General features: G+C 40.0%; 1 protein-coding gene across 1 annotated transcript in view; it reads left to right on the top strand.

The window, feature by feature from the left end:
• The window catches only part of LOC139758946 (glutamate receptor ionotropic, delta-2-like), a 174,944-nt gene that overhangs the window by 20,671 nt on the left and 130,756 nt on the right, over window positions 1-23,517 (top strand). The gene's annotated exons all lie outside the window — the stretch shown is intronic.

The raw sequence follows: 23,517 nt of genomic DNA on the forward strand, positions 1-23,517 counted from the left end.
TCTTGCAAGTGTAGTATACATAAATACAAGGAAGGTATTTTCTAGCAAGTGTGATATTTCAGAAGTAAACATTACAGTTTTCGTTCTACTGCTCTCAAGCAGTACTCTGACACTTACATGATAGTGGCTAACGAAACGTTACAAATCTTCTAACCAGATGGATTCGTGCCACTGAATGGTTATGGTTTTGTTTTCCATCAAGTATATATATATATATATATATATATATATATATATATATATATATATATATATATATTTTTTTTTTTTTTTTTGCTTTGTCGCTGTCTCCCGCGTTTGCGAGGTAGCGCAAGGAAACAGACGAAAGAAATGGCCCAACCCACCCCCATACACATGCCTTGATTCAATCCACTGACAGCACGTCAACCCCGGTATACCACATCGATCCAATTCACTCTATTCTTTGCCCTCCTTTCACCCTCCTGCATGTTCAGGCCCCGATCACACAAAATCTTTTTCACTCCACCTTTCCACCTCCAATTTGGTCTCCCTCTTCTCCTCGTTCCCTCCACCTCCGACACATATATCCTCTTGGTCAATCTTTCCTCACTCATTCTCTCCATGTGACCAAACCATTTCAAAACACCCTCTTCTGCTCTCTCAACCACGCTCTTTTTATTTCCACACATCTCTCTTACCCTTACGTTACTTACTCGATCAAACCACCTCATACCACACATTGTCCTCAAACATCTCATTTCCAGCACATCCATCCTCCTGCGCACAACTCTATCCATAGTCCACGCCTCGCAACCATACAACATTGTTGGAACCACTATTCCTTCAAACATACCCATTTTTGCTTTCCGAGATAATGTTCTCGACTTCCACACATTCTTCAAGGCTCCCAGAATTTTCGCCCCCTCCCCCGCCTTATGATCCACTTCCGCTTCCATGGTTCCATCCGCTGCCAGATCCACTCCCAGATATCTAAAACACTTCACTTCCTCCAGTTTTTCTCCATTCAAACTCACCTCCCAATTGAATTGACCCTCAACCCTACTGTACCTAATAACCTTGCTCTTATTCACATTTACTCTTAACTTTCTTCTTTCACACACTTTACCAAACTCAGTCACCAGATTCTGCAGTTTCTCACATGAATCAGCCACCAGCGCTGTATCATCAGCGAACAACAACTGACTCACTTCCCAAGCTCTCTCATCCCCAACAGACTTCATACTTGCCCCTCTTTCCAAAACTCTTGCATTCACCTCCCTAACAACCCCATCCATAAACAAATTAAACAACCATGGAGACATCACACACCCCTGCCGCAAACCTACATTCACTGAGAACCAATCACTTTCCTCTCTTCCTACACGTACATATGCCTTACATCCTCGATAAAAACTTTTCACTGCTTCTAACAACTTGCCTCCCACACCATATATTCTTAATACCTTCCACAGAGCATCTCTATCAACTCTATCATATGCCTTCTCCAGATCCATAAATGCTACATACAAATCCATTTGCTTTTCTAAGTATTTCTCACATACATTCTTCAAAGCAAACAGCTGATCCACACATCCTCTACCACTTCTGAAACCACACTGCTCTTCCCCAATCTGCTGCTCTGTACATGCCTTCACCCTCTCAATCAATACCCTCCCATATAATTTGCCAGGAATACTCAACAAACTTATACCTCTGTAATTTGAGCACTCACTCTTATCCCCTTTGCCTTTGTACAATGGCACTATGCACGCATTCCGCCAATCCTCAGGCACCTCACCACGAGTCATACATACATCAAATAACCTCATACATATGTATATATGTATATATATATATATATATATATATATATATATATATATATATATATATATATATATATATATATATATATATATATATATATATATATATATATATATAAATACATATATATATATATATATATATATATATATATATATATATATATATATATATATATATATATATATATATATATTTTATATTATCTATTTTGCTTTGTCGGTGTCTCCCGCGTTTGCGAGGTAGCGGAAGGAAACAGACGAAAGAAATGGCACAACCCACCCCCATACACAATGTACACACACACACGCCCACACACGCAAATATACATACCTATACATCTCAATGTACACATATATATATATACACACACAGACACATACATATATACCCATGCACAATTCACACTGTCTGCCCCTATTCATTCCCATCGCCACCTCGCCACACATGGAATACCATCCCCCTCCCCCCTCATGTGTGCGAGGTAGCACCAGGAAAAGACAACAAAGGCCCCATTCGTTCACAGTCTCCAGCTGTCACGTAATAATGCCCAAAACCACAGCTCCCTTTCCACATCCAGGCCCCACACAACTTTCCATGGTTTACCCCAGACGATTCACATGCCCTGATTCAATCCACTGACTGCACGTCAACCCCGGTATACCACATCGATCCAATTCACTCTATTCCTTGCCCGCCTTTCACCCTCCTGCATGTTCAGGCCCCGATCACACAAAATCTTTTTCACTCCATCTTTCCACCTTCAATTTGGTCTCCTACTTCTCCTCGTTCCCTCCATCTCCGACACATATATCCTCTTGGTCAATCTTTCCTCACTCATTCTCTCCATGTGCCCAAACCATTTCAAAATACCCTCTTCTGCTCTCTCAACCACGCTCTTTTTATTTCCATACATCTCTCTTACCCTTACATTACTTACTCGATCAAACCACCTCACACCACACATTGTCCTCAAACATCTCATTTCCAGCACATCCACCCTCCTGCGCACAACTCTATCCATAGTCCACGCCTCGCAACCATACAACATTGTTGGAACCACAATTCCTTCGAACATACCCATTTTTGCTTTCCGAGATAATGTTCTCGACTTCCACACATTCTTCAAGGCTCCCAGGATTTTCGCCCCCTCCCCCACCCTATGATTCACTTCCGCTTCCATGGTTCCATCCGCTGCCAAATCCACTCCCAGATATCTAAAACACTTTACTTCCTCCAGTTTTTCTTCATTCAAACTTACCTCCCAATTGACTTGACCCTCAACCCTACTGTACCTAATAACCTTGCTCTTATTCACATTTACTCTTAACTTTCTTCTTTCACACACTTTACCAAACTCAGTCACCAGCTTCTGCAGTTTCTCACATGAATCAGCCACCAGCGCTGTATCATCAGGGAACAACAACTGACTCACTTCCCAAGCTCTCTCAATCACAACAGACTTCATACTTGCCCCTCTTTCCAAAACTATTGCATTCACCTCCCTAACAACCCTATCCATAAACAAATTAAACAACCATGGAGACATCACACACCCCTGCCGCAAACCTACATTCACTGAGAACCAATCACTTTCCTCTCTTCCTACACGTACACATGCCTTACATCCTCGATAAAAACATATGTATATATATATATATATATATATATATATATATATATATATATATATATATATATATATATATATATATATATATATATATATATATATTATTTATATCTATATATTCATTTATTCATTTTGCTTTGTCGCTTCTCCCGCGTTAGCGAGGTAGCGCAAGGAAAAAGAGGAAAGAATGTCCCAACCCACCCACATACACATGTATATACATACACGTCCACACACGCAAATGTACATGCCTATACATCTCAACGTATACATATATATACACACACAGACATATACATATATACACATGTACATAATTCATACTGTCTGCTTTATTCATTCCCATCGCCACCCTGCCACACATGAAATAACAACCCCCTCCTCCCTCATGTGCGCGAGATAGCGCTAGGAAAAGACAACGAAGGCTACATTCGCTCACACTCAATCTCTAGCTGTCATGTGATAATGCACCGAAACAACAGCTCCCTTTCCACATCCAGGCCCCACAGAACTTTCCATTGTTTACCCAAAGACGCTTCACATGCCCTGGTTCAATCCACTGACAGCATGTCGACCTCGGTATACCACATCGTTCCAATTCACTCTATTCCTTGCACGCCTTTCACCCTCCTGCATGTTCAGGCCCCGATCACTCAAAAACTTTTTCACTCCATCTTTCCACCTCCAATTTGGTCTCCCACTTCTCCTCTTTCCCTCCACCTCTGACACATATATCCTCTTGGTCAATCTTTCCTCACTCATTCTCTCCATGTGACCAAACCATTTCAAAACACCCTCTTCTGCTCTCTCAACCACACTTTTTATTACCACACATCTCTCTTACCCTTTCATCATTAACTCGATCAAACCACCTCACACCACATATTGTCCTCAAACATCTCATTTCCAGGACATCCACCCTCCTCCACACAACTCTATCTATAGCCCACGCCTCGCAACCATATAACATTGTTGGAACCACTATTCCTTCAAACGTACCCATTTTTGCTTTCCGAGATAATGTTCTCGACTTCCACACATTCTTCAACGCCCCCAGACATTTCGCCCCCTCCCCCACCCTATGATTCACTTTCGCTTCCATGGTTCCATCCGCTGCCAAATCCACTCCCAGATATCTAAAACACTTCACTTCCTCCAATTTTTCTCCATTAAAACTTACCTCCCTGTTGACTTGTCCCTCAACCCTACAGTACCTTATAACCTTGCTCTTCTTCACATTTACTCTCAACACTCTTCTTTTACACACTTTACCAAACTCAGTCACCTACTTCTGCATTTTATCACACGAATCAGCCACCAGCGCTGTATCATCAACGAACAACAACTGACTCACTTCCCAAGCTCTCTCATCCACAACAGACTGCATATTTACCCCTCTTTCCAAAACTCTTGCATTCACCTCCCTAACAACCCCATCCATAAACAAATTAAACAACCATGGAGACATCACACACCCCTGCCGCAAAGCTACATTCACTGAGAACCAATCACTTTCCTCTCTTCCTGCACGTACACATGCCTTACATCCTCGATAAAAACTTTTCACTGTTTCTAACAACATACCTCCCCCCTCTATATATTCTTAATACCTTCCACAGAGCATCTCTATCAACTATATCATATGCCTTTTCCAGATCCATAAGTGCTACATACAAATCCATTTGCTTTCCTAAGTATTTCTCACATACATTCTTCAAAGCAAACACCTGATCCACACATCCTCTACCACTTCTGAAACCACACTGCTCTTCCCCAGTCTGATGCTCTATACATGTCTTCACCCCTCTCAATCGATACTCTCCCATATAATTTCCCAGGAATACTCAACAAACTTATACCTCTGTAATTTGAGCACTCACCTTTATCCCCTTTGCCTTTGTACAATGGCACTATGCAAGCATTCCGCCAATCCTCAGGTACATCACCATGAGTCACACATACATTAAATAACGTTACCACCCAGTCAACAATACAGTCACCCCCTTTTTAGATAAATTCCACTGCAATACCATCCAAACCTGCAAAGCTTTTACTACCTCTTCTCTGTTTACCAAATCATTTTCCCTAACCCTCTCATTTTGCACACCACCTCGACCAAAACACCCTATATCTGCCACTCTATCATGAAACACATTCAACAAACCTTCAAAATACTCACATCACCACTACTTATTATCACCTCCCTATTAGCCCCCTTCACTGAAGTTCCCATTTGTTCATTTGTCTTACGCACTTTACTTACCTCCTTCCAAAAAATCTTTTTATTCTCCCTAAAATTTATATATTGGAAAGGATCACAATTTTGCCCGTGATCAAGTATATTCCTATGAGTCACGTAGAAAATAAAACACGATAAGTTACGAAGTGCACTTTCGTGTAATAATCGCACCATCAGGGGAGATACAAGAAAGAAATATGTCAGTTGATATACAACTAAGAGACGTAGCTAGGACGCCAATTGGTAACAAGTGATTGTCCAAGATAGACAACGAACGTATCATAAAAATATTATGTGGACAAGAAGAGGAATTGTTTACAAATCTTATCAACAATAAAGTTATCCAATTTGTATAGACCTTCACTAATATTAAGGTTATAATTCTTTGTGTATTTGATTATAGAGGATTGAATGATATTTTTCGTAGTACTGGAGTTAGATTTGATAACTATGATGGCATTATTCCAGTCAATATAATGGTCGTAGTTTTTAACGTGATTAAAAAGGGCATTTGATTCTTGTCCTGTTCTTATACTATATTCATGTTGCTTAAGTCTAAAAGAAAGATCCTTACCAGTCTGCCCAACATAAAAGTTATCACAATTTCTACATGGCACTTTGTAGATGTATCCACGAGAATTTTCTGGTGAGGTCCTGATTAAGATATTCTTTATAGTATTATTTTTGCTGAAGGCAACATTTACATTAAAGGATTTAAGCAACATGGGAAGTAAAGTAGATTATCATTAAAAGGGAGAACTAAAACATTCTTGGTGTCAATGGGAGGTTTGGGTTCAACTCTGTAAAATGATTTCTTTCCTAACTTAAGGGATTTATCAATGAAAGATCTAGGGTACTTCAATTTAGATCCAATAGAATATATCTTCTCAAATTCATCATCAATAGACTCTGGACTGCAAATACGCAATGCGCTAAGGAACATAGATTGAAATGACGATAATCTAATTCTGTCGTGTTGAGATGAGTAATAATGGATACATGACTATACATTGGTAGGTTTTCTGTATATGCTAAACTTAAACTTGTTTCCTTGCCTATGGATCATGCAGTCTAAAATTGATAACATACCGATATTTTCATTTTCTACAGCAAGTTTGATGGAAGGTACTAAATTGTTAAGGTGAGAAATGTTTGTAAACTTTCATTTGTTGGCAAAACACAAAGAACATAATCTGCTTACCTAAATCAAATTACATAAGAAGGTAAGATATCCTTTAGTAATTTTGTTTCAAAGTATTCCATATAAAGATTACTTAGTACAGGTGAAAGAAGGTTACCCATTGCCATACCTAATTTTTGAGGATAATAATCTCCATTGAATTGAACTACAGTCTTTTATACACCATTTTATCAGTTCATTGAAAACAGACTTTGAAACAGGTAAATGAATATCATCCAAAACATCAAATAAATATTCTAAAAAGGTCATCAACTGGAACTTTTTTGAATAGTGAGGAAACATCAAAGCTAATAGGTTTGAAATCAAAATTAACATTGATATTGTTAAGCTTGTTGATTAAATCTACATTGTTCATGATATTGGAATTTGATATCTTACCCACTAAAGGGCATATAAAAGAAACTAACCATTTTGACAATTTATATGTGATGGAGCAGACTAAACTCACTATAGGTCTTGCTAGAATATTTTGTTTATGTGTTTTGATAAGTCTATTCATATATGGCAATGAAGGGGACAAAGATGATAAACTTTTGAACGGAGAATCATTACCTTTCAACAACAACTTCAATTCCTTATTGAAATGTGAATCAACTGCTTTTACGGGATTCTTGCTGAGTTTGAAATATGTTGTGTCATCATTCAAGAGATTATTCATTTCAAATGAATAATTACTTTTGTCCATATTCACAACAGTGTTAGCCTCATCTGCTTTAGTAATATGTATATCATTGTCTTTTTTAAAGTGATAACAGCACTTATAAATCTTATAGGACAATTAGGATCCACTGGTTTTGACAAATTGGCATACACTAAACCCTTACAGATATAATTTCATCATTAGATAATTTACTGTACTTCTCTAAATTGCAGAAAGTCTTTGTGACATCAACACAGCTCTTAGAGCACACAAAACTTAAGCCAAAGCCTAAAACACACAAGGAATTATTATATAGTTGTTTATTGGACAGGTTTAACACAAGAGAATGGTACGCGTTCTTAGTTCACTAAGATGGTCCAACTTAAAATTCAGTTTTATTTGTAGCCTATTGCGTTCATTTCTTAATCTATTATAGCAATAGTCTAACATCTGCTTCTTCCAATATGTCGGAATAGCCATTTGAAAGGCACATTTCTTCTCTCTTGTAATACGAAAGCCTCCTCCATTTCGATCTTTAATTCAATTAATTTCTTTGAAATAACGTTTTATAATTCGTCAAATGATTGACCAGACAGCTTCAACAATCACTGGGGTAGGACAGATCTTAATTTCAAACTTGTTAGCTTTGATGTTTCCTCACTGTTCACAAAAGTTCCAGTTGATGACCTCTCAGAATATTCATTTGATGTTTTGTATGATATTCATTTACCTGTTTCAAAGTCTGTTTTCATTGAACTGATGACACTGTGTTTAAAAGACTGCGTATTTCAATTCAATGGAGAATATTATGCTCAAAAATTTGATATGGCAATGACTGAACCTCTTTCACCTGTACTAAGTGATCTGTATATGGAGTTCTTTGAAGCAAAATAACTAAAGGATGTTTTATCTTCTAATACAATTTGGTTTAGGTATGTAGATGATGTTCTTTGTGTTTGGCCAACAAATGAAAATTCACAGACTTTTCTCCCCTTACTTAATAATTTAGTACCTTCCATCAAATTTACTGTAGAAAATGAAAATAATGGTATGTTACCATTTTCAGACTACATGATCCATAGGCAAAAAAACAAGTTTAAGTTTAGCATGTACAGAAAACCTACCAAAGTATGCTCACATATCCATTATTACTCATCTCAACATGACAGAGTTAAATTATCATTATTTAAATCTATGTTCCTTAGGTAATTACGTATTTGCAGTCTAAATCTTATTGATGATGAGTTTGAGAAGTTATATTTTATTAGATACAATTTAAAGCACCCTAGGTCTTTCATCATAAATCCTCAAGTTAGCAAAGAAATCATTGTATAGAGTTGAACCCAAACCTCCCACTGACACAAAGAATCTTTTAGTTCTCCCTTTTAATAATAATTTTACTTCACTGCCCATGTTGCTTAAATCCTTTAATGTAAACGTTGCCTTCAGCAACAATAATACTATAAAGAATATCCTAATCAGGAACTCACAAGAAAAGTTGTCCTTAATGCATCTATAAAGTGCGATGTAGAAATTGTGATAAGTTTTATGTTGGGCAGACTAATAAGGATCTTTCTTTTAGATTTAAGCAGCATAGATATAATATAAGAACAGGAAAATAATCAAATGCCTTGTTTCATCACGTTAAAAACTACGATGATTCTATTGACTGGAGTAATGCCATCTCAGTTATTAACTCTAACTCCATTACCACGAGAAATATCATTGAAACTTCCATTATTAGATACGAAAAGAATTATAACCGTAATATTAGTGAAGGTCTATACAAATTGGATAGCTTTATGGTCGAAAAAAATTTGTAAACAATTCCTCTTTTTGTCCACATAATAAGTTTATCATATGTTTGCGTGTTTACCAAATGGCGTCTTAGCTACATCGTTTCGTTATATATCAGCTGAGTTATATTTCTTTCCTTTATCTCCCCTGAAGATGTGATTATTGCACGAAAGTGCACTTGGGAACTTACAATGTTTCATTTTCTCCATGGACTCATAGGAATGTATTTGATCACTCGCAAAATTGTGATCCTTTCCAATATATGCATTTTATCAGTATCATTATTTTCATCATACTTTGTCGCTGTCTCCCGCGTTAGCGACTTAGTGCAAAGAAACATAGGAAAGAATGGCCCAACCCACCCACACACACGTCATCACACGCACATATACGTACCTATACATTTCAACGTATACATATATATATATATATATATATATATATATATATACACAGACTTATACATATAAGCACAAGTACATAATTCATATTTTTGCCTTTATATATATATATATATATATATATATATATATATATATATATATATATATGTAACAAACAAACCTCCAACAGCCAGGATCGAGCCCGGGACCCCTGTGCCACAGGCGGGAATGCTACCACTAGGCTATGGGCCAGGCCCATGACCTAGCGGTAGCATTCCCACCTGTGGCACAAGGGTCCCGTGTTCGATCCTGGCTGTTGGAGGTTTGTATGTTTTATGAAGGTTCGCGTTCATATGCACTTTATTCATATATATATATATATATATATATATATATATATATATATATATATATATATATATATATATATATATATATATATATATATATATATACATATATCTGAGAGAATGGCCCAACCCACCCATATACACATGTATATACATACATACACGTCCACACACAGCACATATACATACCTATACATTTCAACGTATAGGTATATATATTCACACACAGACATATACATATATATACACATGTACATAATTCATAATGCCTGCCCTTATTCATTCCGTCGCAACCCTGCCACACATGCAATGACAACCCTCTCACCCCACATATGCGCGAGGTAGTGCTAAGAAAAGACAACAAAAGCCACATTCGATCACACTCAGTCTCTAGCTGTCATGTATAATACACCGAAACCACAGCTCCCTTTCCGCATCCAGGCGCCACAAAGCTTTCCATGGTTTACCCAAGACGCTTCACATGACCTGGTTCAATCCATTGACAGCACATCGACCCCGGTATACCACATCGTTCCAATTCACTCTACTCCTTGCACGCCTTTCACCTTCCAGCACGTTCAGGCCCCGATCATTCAAAATCTTTTTCACTCCATCTTTCCACCTCCAATTTGGTCTCCCACTTCTTCTCTTTCCTTCCACCTCTGACACATTATCCTCTTTGTCAATCTTTCCTTACTCATTCTCTCCATGTGACCAAACCATTTCAAAACACCCTCTTATGCTCTCTCAACCACACTCTTTTCATTACCACACATCTCTCTTACCATTTCATAATTCACTCGATCAAACCACCTCACACCACATATTGTTCTCAAACATCTCATTTCCAGCACATTCACCCTCCTCCGCACAATTCTGTCTATAGCCCACGCCTTTCAACCATATGACATTGTTGGAACCACTATTCCTTCAAACATCCCATTTTGGCTTTCCAAGAAAACGTTCTCGACTTCCACACATTTTTCAACGCTCCCAGAACTTTCGCCCCCTCCCCCACCTTATGATTCACTTCCGCTTCCATGGTTCCATCCTCTGCCAAATCCACTCCCAGATATCTAATACACTTCACTTCTTCCAGTTTTTCTCCATTCAAACTTACCTTCCGGTTCACTTGTCCCTCAACTGTACTGTACCTAATAACCTTGCTCTTATTCACATTCACTCTCAGTTTTCCTCTTTCACACACTTTGCCAAACTCAGGCACCAGCTTCTGCAGTTTCTCACCCGAATCAGCCACCAGCGCTGTATCATCAGCGAACAACAACTGACTCACTTCCCAAGCTCTCTCATCCACAACAGACTGTTTGCTTGCCTCTCTTTCCGAAACTCTTACATTCACCTCCCTAACAACCCCATCCATAAACACATTAAACAACCATGGAGACATCACGCACCTCTGCCGCAAACTAACATTCACTGAGAACCAATAACTTTTCACTCTTCCTACTCGTACACCTGCCTTACATCCTCGATAAAAACTTTTCACTGCTTCTAAAAACTTGCCTCCCACACCATATATTCTTAATATCTGCCACAGAGCATCTCTATCAACTCTATCATATGCCTTCTCTAGATCCATAAATGCTACATACAAATCCATTCGTATGTATGTATATACACACAGACACACACACGCACATATATATATATATATATATATATATATATATATATATATATATATATATATATATATATATATATATATATATATATATATATATGTATATATATATATATATATATATATATATATATATATATATATATATATATATATATATATTCATTATTTATTATTCATTTTGCTTTGTCGCTGTCTCCCGCGTTAGCGAGGTAGCGCAAGGAAACAGAGGAAAGAATGGCCCAACCCGCCCACATACACATGTATATACATACACGTCCACACACGCAAATATACATACCTATACATCTCAATGTACACATATATATACACACAGACATATACATATATACACACGTACATAATTCATACTGTCTGCCTTTACTTGTTCCCATCGCCACCTCGCCACACATGGAATAAAAACCTCCTCCCTCCTCATGTGTGCGAAGTAGCGCTAGGATAAGACACCAAAGGCCCCATTCGTTCACACTCAGTCTCTAGCTGTCATGTAATAATGCACCGAAACCACAGCTCCCTTTCCACATCCAGGCCCCACAGAACTTTCCATGGTTTACCCCAGACGCTTCACATGCCCTGGTTCAATCCATTGACAGCACGTCGACCCTGGTATACCACATCGTTCCAATTCACTCTATTCCTTGCACGCATTTCACCCTTCTGCATGTTCAGGCCCCGATCCCTCAAAATCTTTTTCACTCCATCTTTCCACCTCCAATTTGGTCTCCCACTTCTTCTCGTTCCCTCCACCTCTGACACATATATCCTCTTGGTTAATCTTTCCTCACTCATTCTCTCCATGTGACCAAACCATTTCAAAACACTCTCTTCTGCTCTCTCAACCACACTCTTTTTATTTCCACACATCTCTCTTACCCTTACATTACTTACTCGATCAAACCACCTCACACCACGTATTGTCCTCAAACATCTCATTTCCAGCACATCCACCCTCCTGCGCACAATTCTATCCATAGCCCAAGCCTCGCAACCATACAACATTGTTGGAACCACTACTCCTTCAAACATACCCATTTTTGCTTTCCGAGATAATGTTCTCGACTTCCAAACATTCTTCAAGGCTCCCAGAATTTTAGCCCCCTCCCCCACCCTATGATTCACTTCCGCTTCCATGGTTCCATCCGCTGCCAGATCCGCTCCCAGATATCTAAAACACTTTACTTCCTTCAGTTTTTCTCCTTTCAAACTTACCTTCCAATTGACTTGACCCTCAACCCTACTGTACGTAATAACCTTGCTCTTATTCACATTTACTCTTAACTTTGTTCTTTCACACACTTTACCAAACTCAGTCACCAGCTTTTGCAGTTTCTTACATGAATCAGCCACCAGCGCTGTATCATCAACGAACAACAACTGACTCACTTCCCAAGCTCTCTCATCCACAACAGACTTCATACTTGCCCCTCTTTCCAAAACTCTTGCATTCACCTCCCTAACAACCCCATCCATAAACAAATTAAACAACCATGGAGACATCACACACCCCTGCCGCAAACCTACATTCACTGAGAACCAATCACTTTCCTCTCTTCCTACACGTACACATGCCTTACATCCTTGATAAAAACTTTTCACTGCTTCTAACAACTTGCCTCCCACACCATATATTCTTATATATATATATATATATATATATATATATATATATATATATATATATATATATATATATATATATATATATATATATATATATATATATATATATATATATATATATATATATATATATATCCCTGGGGATAGGGGAGAAAGAATTCTTCACACGGATTTCCCACGTGTCGTAGAAGGCGACTAAAGGGGACGGGAGCGGGGGGCTGGGAACCCTCCCCTCCTTGGGGAAACAGAAGAAAGAGTCAAACGAGTAGCGCTCATCATCCTCGAAGGCTCAGATTGGGATGTCAAAATATGTGTGAATGTAACAATGATGAGAAAAAACGAGAGATAGGTAGTATGTTTGAGGAAAGGAACCTGGATTTTTTGGCTCTGAGTGAAACGAAGCTCAATGGTAAAGGGGAAGAGTGGTTTGGTAATGTTTTGGAAGTAAAGCCAGGGATTGGTGAAAGGACAAGAGCAAGGGAAGGAGTAGTGCTGCTCCTGAAACATAAGTTGTGGGAGTATTTGACAGAGTGTTTGAAAGGAAACTCGATTGATATGGGTAAAACGGAAAGTGGATGGAGCGAGATGGGTGATTATTGGTGCTTATGCACCTGGGCATGAGAAGAAAGATCTTGACAGGCAAGTGTTCTGGGAGCAACTGAGCGAGTGTGTTACCAGTTTTGATGCACGAGACCGGGTTATAGTGATGGGTGATTTGAATGTAAAGGTGTTGAGGGAATGATTGTTGTACATGGGGTGTTCAGTGTTGTAATTGGAAATGGTGAAGAGCTGTTAGATTTGTGTGCTGAAAAAGGGTTGGTGATTGGGAATACCCGATTTAGAAAGAGAGATATACATAAGTATCCATATGTAATTAGGAGAGATGGCCTGAGAGCGTTATTGGAGTACGTGTAAATTGATAGGCGCGTGAAAGAGGGACTTTTGGAAGTTAATGTGCTAGGAGGTGCAACTGGAGGGATGTCTGATCATCTTGTGGAGGCGAAGGTGAAGATTTGTAGAGCTTTTCAGAAAAGAAGAGAAAATATTCAGGTGAAGAGAGTGGTGAGAGTAAGTGAGCTTGGGAAGAAGACTTGAGTGAGGAAGTACGAGGAGAGACAGAGTGCAGAATGAAAAAAGGTGAGATCAAAGGACATAAGGGTAGTGGGGTAGGAATGGGATGTATTTGAGGAAGCAGTGGTGGCTTGCGCAAAAGATGCTTGTGGCATGAGAAACGTGGGAGGAGGGCAGATTAGAAAGGCTGGTAAGTGATGGGATGAAGAAGTAAGATTAATAGTGAAAGAGAAGAGAGAGACATTTGGATTATTTTTGCAGGGAAATAGTGCAAATGATTGGGAGATGTATAAAAGAAAGAGGCAGGAGGTCAAGAGAGAGGTGCAAGAGATAAAAAAGAGGGCAAATGAGAGTTTGGGTGAGAGAGTATCATTAGATTTTGGGGAGAATAAAACGATGTTTTGGAAGGAGGTAAATAAAGTGCGTAAGACAAGAGAACAAATTGGAACAACGGTGAAGGGGACTAATGAGGAGGTAATAACAAGTAGTGGTGATGTGAGAAGGAGATGGAGTGATTATTTTGAGGGTTTGTTGAATGTGTTGGATGATAGAGTAGCAGATATAGGGTGTTTTCGTCGAGGTGGTGTGCGAAGTGAGAGGGTCAGGAATAATGGTTTGGTAAACATAGAAGAGGTACTGAAAGCTTTGCGAAAGATGAAAGCCGGCAAGGTGGCGGGTTTGGATATTATTGCAGTGGAATTTATTAAAAAAGGTGGTGAGTATGTTGTTGACTGGTTGGTGGGGATATTCAATGTATTTATGGCTGTTGGTGAAGTGCTTGAGGATTGGCGGATTATATGCATAGTGCCTTTGTACAAAGGCAAAGGGGATAAAGGTGAGTGTTCAAATTACATAGGTATAAGTTAGTAGAGCATTCCTGGGAAATTATATAGGAAGGTATTTATCGAGAGGGTCTCAAGGCATGTAATGAGCATCAGATTGGTGAAGAGCAGTGTGGTTTCAGATATGGTAGAGGATGTCTAGATCAGGTGTTTGCTTTGAAAAATGTATATGAGAAATACTTAGAAAAAGAATTGGATTTGTATGTATCATTTATTGACTTGGAGAATGTATATGGTAGAGTGGATAGTGATGCTATTTGGAAGGTATTAAGAGTATATGGTGTGGGAGGGAAGTTGTTAGAAGCAGTGAAAAGATTTTATCAAGGATGTAAGGCATATGTACCAGTGGGAAGAGAGGAAAATGAATGTCAGTTTCCGGCAAGGGTGCGTGATGTCTCCATGGTTGTATAATTTGTTTATGGATGGGATTGTTAGACAGGTGAATGCAAGAGTTTTGGAGAGAGGGGCGAGTATGCAGTCTGTTGTGAATGAGAGGGCTTGGGAATTGAGTCCGTTGTTGTTCGCTGATGATACAGCGCTAGTGGCTGATTCCGGTGACAAACTGCAGAAGTTGGTGACTGAGTTTGGTAAAGTGTGAGGGACAAGTGAACTGGTTGGTGAATTTGAATGATGAAAAACTGGAGGAAGTGAAGTGTTTTAGATACCTGGGAGTGGATTTGGCAGCGGATGGAACCATGGAAGCGGAAGTGAGTCACAGGATGGGGGAGGGGACGAAAGTTCTGGGAGACTTGAAGAATGTGTGGAAGGCGAGAACATTATCTTGGAAAGCAAAAATGGGTATGTTTGAAGGAATAGTGGTTCCAAGAAAGTTATATGGTTGCGAGGCGTGGGCAATGGATATGGTCATGCGGAGGAGGGTGGATGTGTTGAAAATGTGATGTTTGAGGATAATATACGGTGTGAGGTGGTTTGATCGGGTAAGTAATGAAAGGGTAAGAGCGATGTGTGGTAATGAAAAGAGTGTGGTTGAGAGAGCATAAGAGTTTGTACTGAAATGATTTGGTCACATGGAGAGAAAGAGTGCGGAAAGATTGATAAAGCGGATCAATGCATCAGAGTTGGAGGGAACAAGGAGAAGTGAGTGACCAAATTGGAGGTGGAAGGATGGAGTGAAAAAGATTTTAAACGATCAGGGCCTGAACAGGCAGGAGGGTGAAAGGTATACAAGGAATAGAGTGAATTGGAACGATGTGGTATATCCTGTCAGTGGATTGAACCAGGGTATGTGAGAGGTCTAGGGTAAACCATTGAAAGTTTTGTGGAGCCTGGATGTGGAAAGGGAGCTGTGGTTTCGATGCATTATACATGACAGCTAAAGACTGAGTGTGAACGAATGAGGCCTTTGTTGTCTTTTCCTAGCGCTACCTCCCACTCGGGCAGGGTGAAGGGGGTGTCATTTCATGTGTTGCCGGGTGGGGGCGGGAATGAATGAAGGCAGGAAGTAAGAGTTATGTACATATATATATATATATATATATATATATATATATATATATATATATATATATATATATATATATATATATATATATATATATATATATATATATATACATATGTGTGTGAATGTAGGTTTGCGGCAGGGGTGTGTGATGTCTCCGTGGTTGTTTAATTTGTTTATGGATGGGGTTGTTAGGGAGGTGAATGCAAGAGTTTTGAAAAGAGGGGCAAGTATGAAGTCTGTTGGGGATGAGAGAGCTTGGGAAGTGAGTCAGTTGTTGTTCGCTGATGATATAGCGCTGGTGGCTGATTCATGTGAGAAACTGCAGAAGCTGGTGACTGAGTTTGGTAAAGTGTGTGAAAGAAGAAAGTTAAGAGTAAAAGTGAATAAGAGCAAGGTTATTAGGTACGGTAGGGTTGAGGGTCAAATCAATTGGGAGGTGAGTTTGAATGGAGAAAAACTGGAGGAAGTAAAGTGTTTTAGATATCTGGGAGTGGATCTGGCAGCGGATGGAACCATGGAAGCGGAAGTGGATCATAGGATGGGGGAGGGGGCGAAAATTCTGGGAGCCTTGAAGAATGTGTGGAAGTCGAGAACATTATCTCGGAAAGCAAAAATGGGTATGTTTGAAGGAATAGTGGTTCCAACAATGTTGTATGGTTGCGAGGCGTGGGCTATGGATAGAGTGGTGCGCAGGAGGATGGATGTGCTGGAAATGAGATGTTTGAGGACAATGTGTGGTGTGAGGTGGTTTGATCGAGTAAGTAACGTAACGGTAAGAGAGATGTGTGGAAATAAAAAGAGCGTGGTTGAGAGAGCAGAAGAGGGTGTTTTGAAATGGTTTGGGCACATGGAGAGAATGAGTGAGGAAAGATTGACCAAGAGGATATATGTGTCGGAGGTGGAGGGAACGAGGAGAAGAGGGAGACCAAATTGGAGGTGGAAAGATGGAGTGAGAAAGATTTTGTGTGATCGGGGCCTGAACATGCAGGAGGGTGAAAGGAGGGCAAGGAATAGAGTGAATTGGAGCGATGTGGTATACCGGGTTTGACGTGCTGTCAGTGGATTGAATCAGGGCATGTGAAGCGTCTGGGGTAAACCATGGAAAGCTGTGTAGGTATGTATATTTGCGTGTGTGGACGTATGTATATACATGTGTATGGGGGTGGGTTGGGCCATTTCTTTCGTCTGTTTCCATGCGCTACCTCGCAAACGCGGGAGACAGCGACAAAGCAAAAAAAAAATATATATATATATATTTTCTTTTTTTTTTTTATACTTTGTCGCTGTCTCCCGCGTTTGCGAGGTAGCGCAAGGAAACAGACGAAAGAAATGGCCCAACCCCCCCCCATACACATGTACATACACACGTCCACACACGCAAATATACATACCTACACAGCTTTCCTTGGTTTACCCCGGACGCTTCACATGCCTTGATTCAATCCACTGACAGCACGTCAACCCCTGTATACTACATCGCTCCAATTCACTCTATTCCTTGCCCTCCTTTCACCCTCCTGCATGTTCAGGCCCCGATCACACAAAATCCTTTTCACTCCATCTTTCCACCTCCAATTTGGTCTCCCTCTTCTCCTCGTTCCCTCCACCTCCGACACATATATCCTCTTGGTCAATCTTTCCTCATTCATTCTCTCCATGTGCCCAAACCATTTCAAAACACCCTCTTCTGCTCTCTCAACCAAGCTCTTTTTATTTCCACACATCTCTCTTACCCTTACGTTACTTACTCGATCAAACCACCTCACACCACACATTGTCCTCAAACATCTCATTTCCAGCACATCCATCTTCCTGCGCACAACTCTATCCATAGCCCACGCCTCGCAACCATACAACATTGTTGGAACTACTATTCCTTCAAACATAACCATTTTTGCTTTCCGGGATAATGTTCTCGACTTCCACACATTTTTCAAGGCTCCCAAAATTTTCGCCCCCTCCCCCACCCTATGATCCACTTCCGCTTCCATGGTTCAATCCGCTGACAGATCCACTCCCAGATATCTAAAACACTTCACTTCCTCCAGTTTTTCTCCATTCAAACTCACCTCCCAATTGACTTGACCCTCAACCCTACTGTACCTAATAACCTTGCTCTTATTCACATTTACTCTTAACTTTCTTCTTCCACACACTTTACCAAACTCCGTCACCAGCTTCTGCAGTTTCTCACATGAATCCGCCACCAGCGCTGTATCATCAGCGAACAACAACTGACTCACTTCCCAAGCTCTCTCATCCCCAACAGACTTCATACTTGCCCCTCTTTCCAAGACTCTTGCATTTACCTCCCTAACAACCCCATCCATAAACAAATTAAACAACCATGGAGACATCACACACCCCTGCCGCAAACCTACATTCACTGAGAACCAATCACTTTCCTCTCTTCCTACACGTACACATGCCTTACATCCTCGATAAAAACTTTTCACTGCTTCTAACAACTTGACTCCCACACCATATATTCTTAATACCTTCCACAGAGCATCTCTATCAACTCTATCATATGCCTTCTCCAGATCCATAAATGCTACATACAAATCCATTTGCTTTTCTAAGTATTTCTCACATACATTCTTCAAAGCAAACACCTGATCCACACATCCTCTACCACTTCTGAAACCACACTGCTCTTCCCCAATCTGATGCTCTGTACATGCCTTCACCCTCTCAATCAATACCCTCCCATATAATTTACCAGGAATACTCAACAAACTTATACCTCTGTAATTTGAGCACTCACTCTTATCCCCTTTGCCTTTGTACAATGGCACTATGCACGCATTCCGCCAATCCTCAGGCACCTCACCATGAGTCATACATACATTAAATAACCTTACCAACCAGTCAACAATACAGTCACCCCCTTTTTTAATAAATTCCACTGCAATACCATCCAAACCTGCTGCCTTGCCGGCTTTCATCTTCCGCAAAGCTTTTACTACCTCTTCTCTGTTTACCAAATCATTTTCCCTAACCCTCTCACTTTGCACACCACCTCGACCCAAACACCCTATATCTGCCACTCTGTCATCAGACACATTCAACAAACCTTCAAAATACTCATTCCATCTCCTTCTCACATCACCACTACTTGTTATCACCTCCCCATTTACGCCCTTCACTGAAGTTCCCATTTGCTCCCTTGTCTTACGCACTTTATTTACCTCCTTCCAGAACATCTTTTTATTCTCCCTAAAATTTACTGATAGTCTCTCACCCCAACTCTCATTTGCCCTTTTTTTCACCTCTTGCACCTTTCTCTTGACCTCCTGTCTCTTTCTTTTATACTTCTCCCACTCAATTGCATTTTTTCCCTGCAAAAATCGTCCAAATGCCTCTCTCTTCTCTTTCACTAATACTCTTACTTCTTCATCCCACCACTCACTACCCTTTCTAAACAGCCCACCTCCCACTCTTCTCATGCCACAAGCATCTTTTGCGGAATCCATCACTGATTCCCTAAATACATCCCATTCCTCCCCCACTACCCTTACTTCCATTGTTCTCACCTTTTTCCATTCTGTACACAGTCTCTCCTGATACTTCTTCACACAGGTCTCCTTCCCAAGCTCACTTACTCTCACCACCTTCTTCACCCCAACATTCACTCTTCTTTTCTGAAAACCCATACTAATCTTCACCTTAGCCTCCACAAGATAATGATCAGACATCCCTCCAGTTGCACCTCTCAGCACATTGACATCCAAAAGTCTCTCTTTCGCACGCCTGTCAATTAACACGTAATCCAATAACGCTCTCTGGCCATCTCTCCTACTTACATAAGTATACTTATGTATATCTCGCTTTTTAAACCAGGTATTCCCAATCATCAGTCCTTTTTCAGCACATAAATCTACAAGCTCTTCACCATTTCCATTTACAACACTGAACACCCCATGCATACCAATTATTCCCTCAACTGCCACATTACTCACCTTTGCATTCAAATCACCCATCACTATAACCCGGTCTCGTGCATCAAAACCGCTAACACACTCATTTAGCTGCTCCCAAAACACTTGCCTCTCATGATCTTTCTTCTCATGCCCAGGTGCATATGCACCAATAATCACCCACCTCTCTCCATCAACTTTCAATTTTACCCATATTAATCGAGAATTTACTTTCTTACATTCTATCACATACTCCCACAACTCCTGTTTCAGGGGTATTGCTACTCCTTCCCTTGCTCTTGTCCTCTCACTAACCCCTGACTTCACTCCCCAGACATTTCCAAACCATATATATATATATATATATATATATATATATATATATATATATATATATATATATATATATATATTTTTTTTTTTTTTTTCATACTATTCGCCATTTCCCGCATTAGCGAGGTAGCGCTAAGAACAGAGGGAATATCCTCACCTGGCCCCCTTCTCTGTTCCTTCTTTTGGAAAAAAAAAAAACCATATATCCCTGGGGATATATATATATATATATTTATCCCTGGGGATAGGGGGAGAAAGAATATTTCCCACGTATTCCCTGCGTGTCGTAGAAGGCGACTAAAAGGGGAGGGAGCGGGGGGCTGGAAATCCTCCCCTCTCGTTTTTTTTAATTTTCCAAAAGAAGGAACAGAGAATTGGGCCAGGTGAGGGTATTCCCTCAAAGGCCCAGTCCTCTGTTCTTAACGCTACCTCGCTAATGCGGGAAATGGCGAATAGTTTGAAAGAAAAAAGAAAAATATATATATATATATATATATATATATATATATATATATATATATATATATATATATATATATATGTGTCGTAGAAGGCGACTAGAGGGGACGGGAGCGGGGGGCCAGAAATCCTCCCCTCCTTGTATTTTTTTAACTTTCTAAAATGGGAAACAGAAGAAGGAGTCACGCGGGGAGTGCTCATCCTCCTCGAAGGCTCAGACTTGGGTGTCTAAATGTGTGTGGATGTAACCAACATGTGAAAAAAGGAGAGATAGGTAGTATGTTTAAGGAAAGGAACCTGGATGTTTTGGCTCTGAGTGAAACGAAGCTCAAGGGTAAAGGGGAAGAGTGGTTTGGGAAGGTCTTGGGAGTAAAGTCAGGGGTTAGTGAGAGGACAAGAGCAAGGGAAAGAGTAGCAGTACTCCTGAAACAGGAGTTGTGGGAGTATGTGATAGAATGTAAGAAAGTAAATTCTCGATTAATATGGGTAAAACTGAAAGTTGATGGAGAGAGATGGGTGATTATTGGTGCATATGCACCTGGGCATGAGAAGAAAGATCATGAGAGGCAAGTGTTTTGGGAGCAGCTGAATGAGTGTGTTAGTGGTTTTGATGCACGAGACCGGGTTATAGTGATGGGTGATTTGAATGCAAAGGTGAATAATGTGGCAGTTGAGGGAATAATTGGTATACATGGGGTGTTCAGTGTTGTAAATGGAAATGGTGAAGAGCTTGTAGATTTATGTGCTGAAAAAGGACTGGTGATTGGGAATACCTGGTTTAAAAATATACATAAGTATACGTATGTAAGTAGGAGAGATGGCCAGGGAGCATTATTAGATTACGTGTTAATTGACAGGCGCGCGAAAGAGAGACTTTTGGATGTTAATGTGCTGAGATATGCAACTGGAGGGATGTCTGATCATCATCTTGTGGAGGCTAAGGTGAAGATTTGTATGGGTTTTCAGCAAAGAAGAGTGAATGTTGGGGTGAAGAGGGTGGTGAGAGTAAGTGAACTTGGGAAGGAGACTTGTGTGAGAAAGTACCAGGAGAGACTGAGTACAGAATGGAAAAAGGTGAGAACAATGGAAGTAAGGGGAGTGGGGGAGGAATGGGATGTATTTAGGGAATCAGTGATGGATTGCGCAAAAAATGCTTGCGGCATGAGAAGTGTGAGAGGTGGGTTGATTAGAAAGGGTAGTGAGTGGTGGGATGAAGAAGTAAGATTATTAGTGAAAGAGAAGAGAGAGGCATTTGGACGATTTTTGCAGGGAGAAAATGCAATTGAGTGGGAGATGTATAAAAGAAAGAGACAGGAGGTCAAGAGAAAAGTGCAAGAGGTGAAAAAGAGGGCAAATGAGAGTTGGGGTGAGAGAGTATCATTAAATTTTAGGGAGAATAAAAAGATGTTCTGGAAGGAGGTAAATAAAGTGCGTAAGACAAGGGAGCAAATGGGAACTTCAGTGAAGGGCGCAAATGGGGAGGTGATAACAAGTAGTGGTGATGTGAGAAGGAGATGGAGTGAGTATTTTGAAGGTTTGTTGAATGTGTTTGATGATAGAGTGGCAGATATAGGGTGTTTTGGTCGAGGTGGTGTGCAAAGTGAGAGGGTTAGGGAAAATGATTTGGTAAACAGAGAAGAGGTAGTAAAAGCTTTGCGGAAGATGAAAGCCGGCCAGGCAGCAGGTTTGTATGGTATTGCAATGGAATTTATTAAAAAAGGGGGTGACTGTATTATTGACTGGTTGGTAAGGTTATTTAATGTATGTATGACTCATGGTGAGGTGCCTGAGGATTGGCGGAATGCGTGCATAGTGCCATTGTACAAAGGCAAAGGGGATAAGAGTGAGTGCTCAAATTACAGAGGTATAAGTTTGTTGAATATTCCTGGTAAATTATTTATATTTTTTATATATTTTTGCAGGGAAAAAATGCAATTGAGTGGGAGATGTATAAAAGAAAGAGACAGGAGGTCAAGAGAAAAGTGCAAGAGGTGAAAAAGAGGGCAAATGAGAGTTGGGGTGAGAGAGTATCATTAAATTTTAGGGAGAATAAAAAGATGTTCTGGAAGGAGGTAAATAAAGTGCGTAAGACAAGGGAGCAAATGGGAAC

Source organism: Panulirus ornatus, chromosome 32 (assembly GCF_036320965.1).
Source record: "Panulirus ornatus isolate Po-2019 chromosome 32, ASM3632096v1, whole genome shotgun sequence".
Taxonomy (NCBI): Eukaryota; Metazoa; Arthropoda; class Malacostraca; order Decapoda; family Palinuridae; genus Panulirus; species Panulirus ornatus.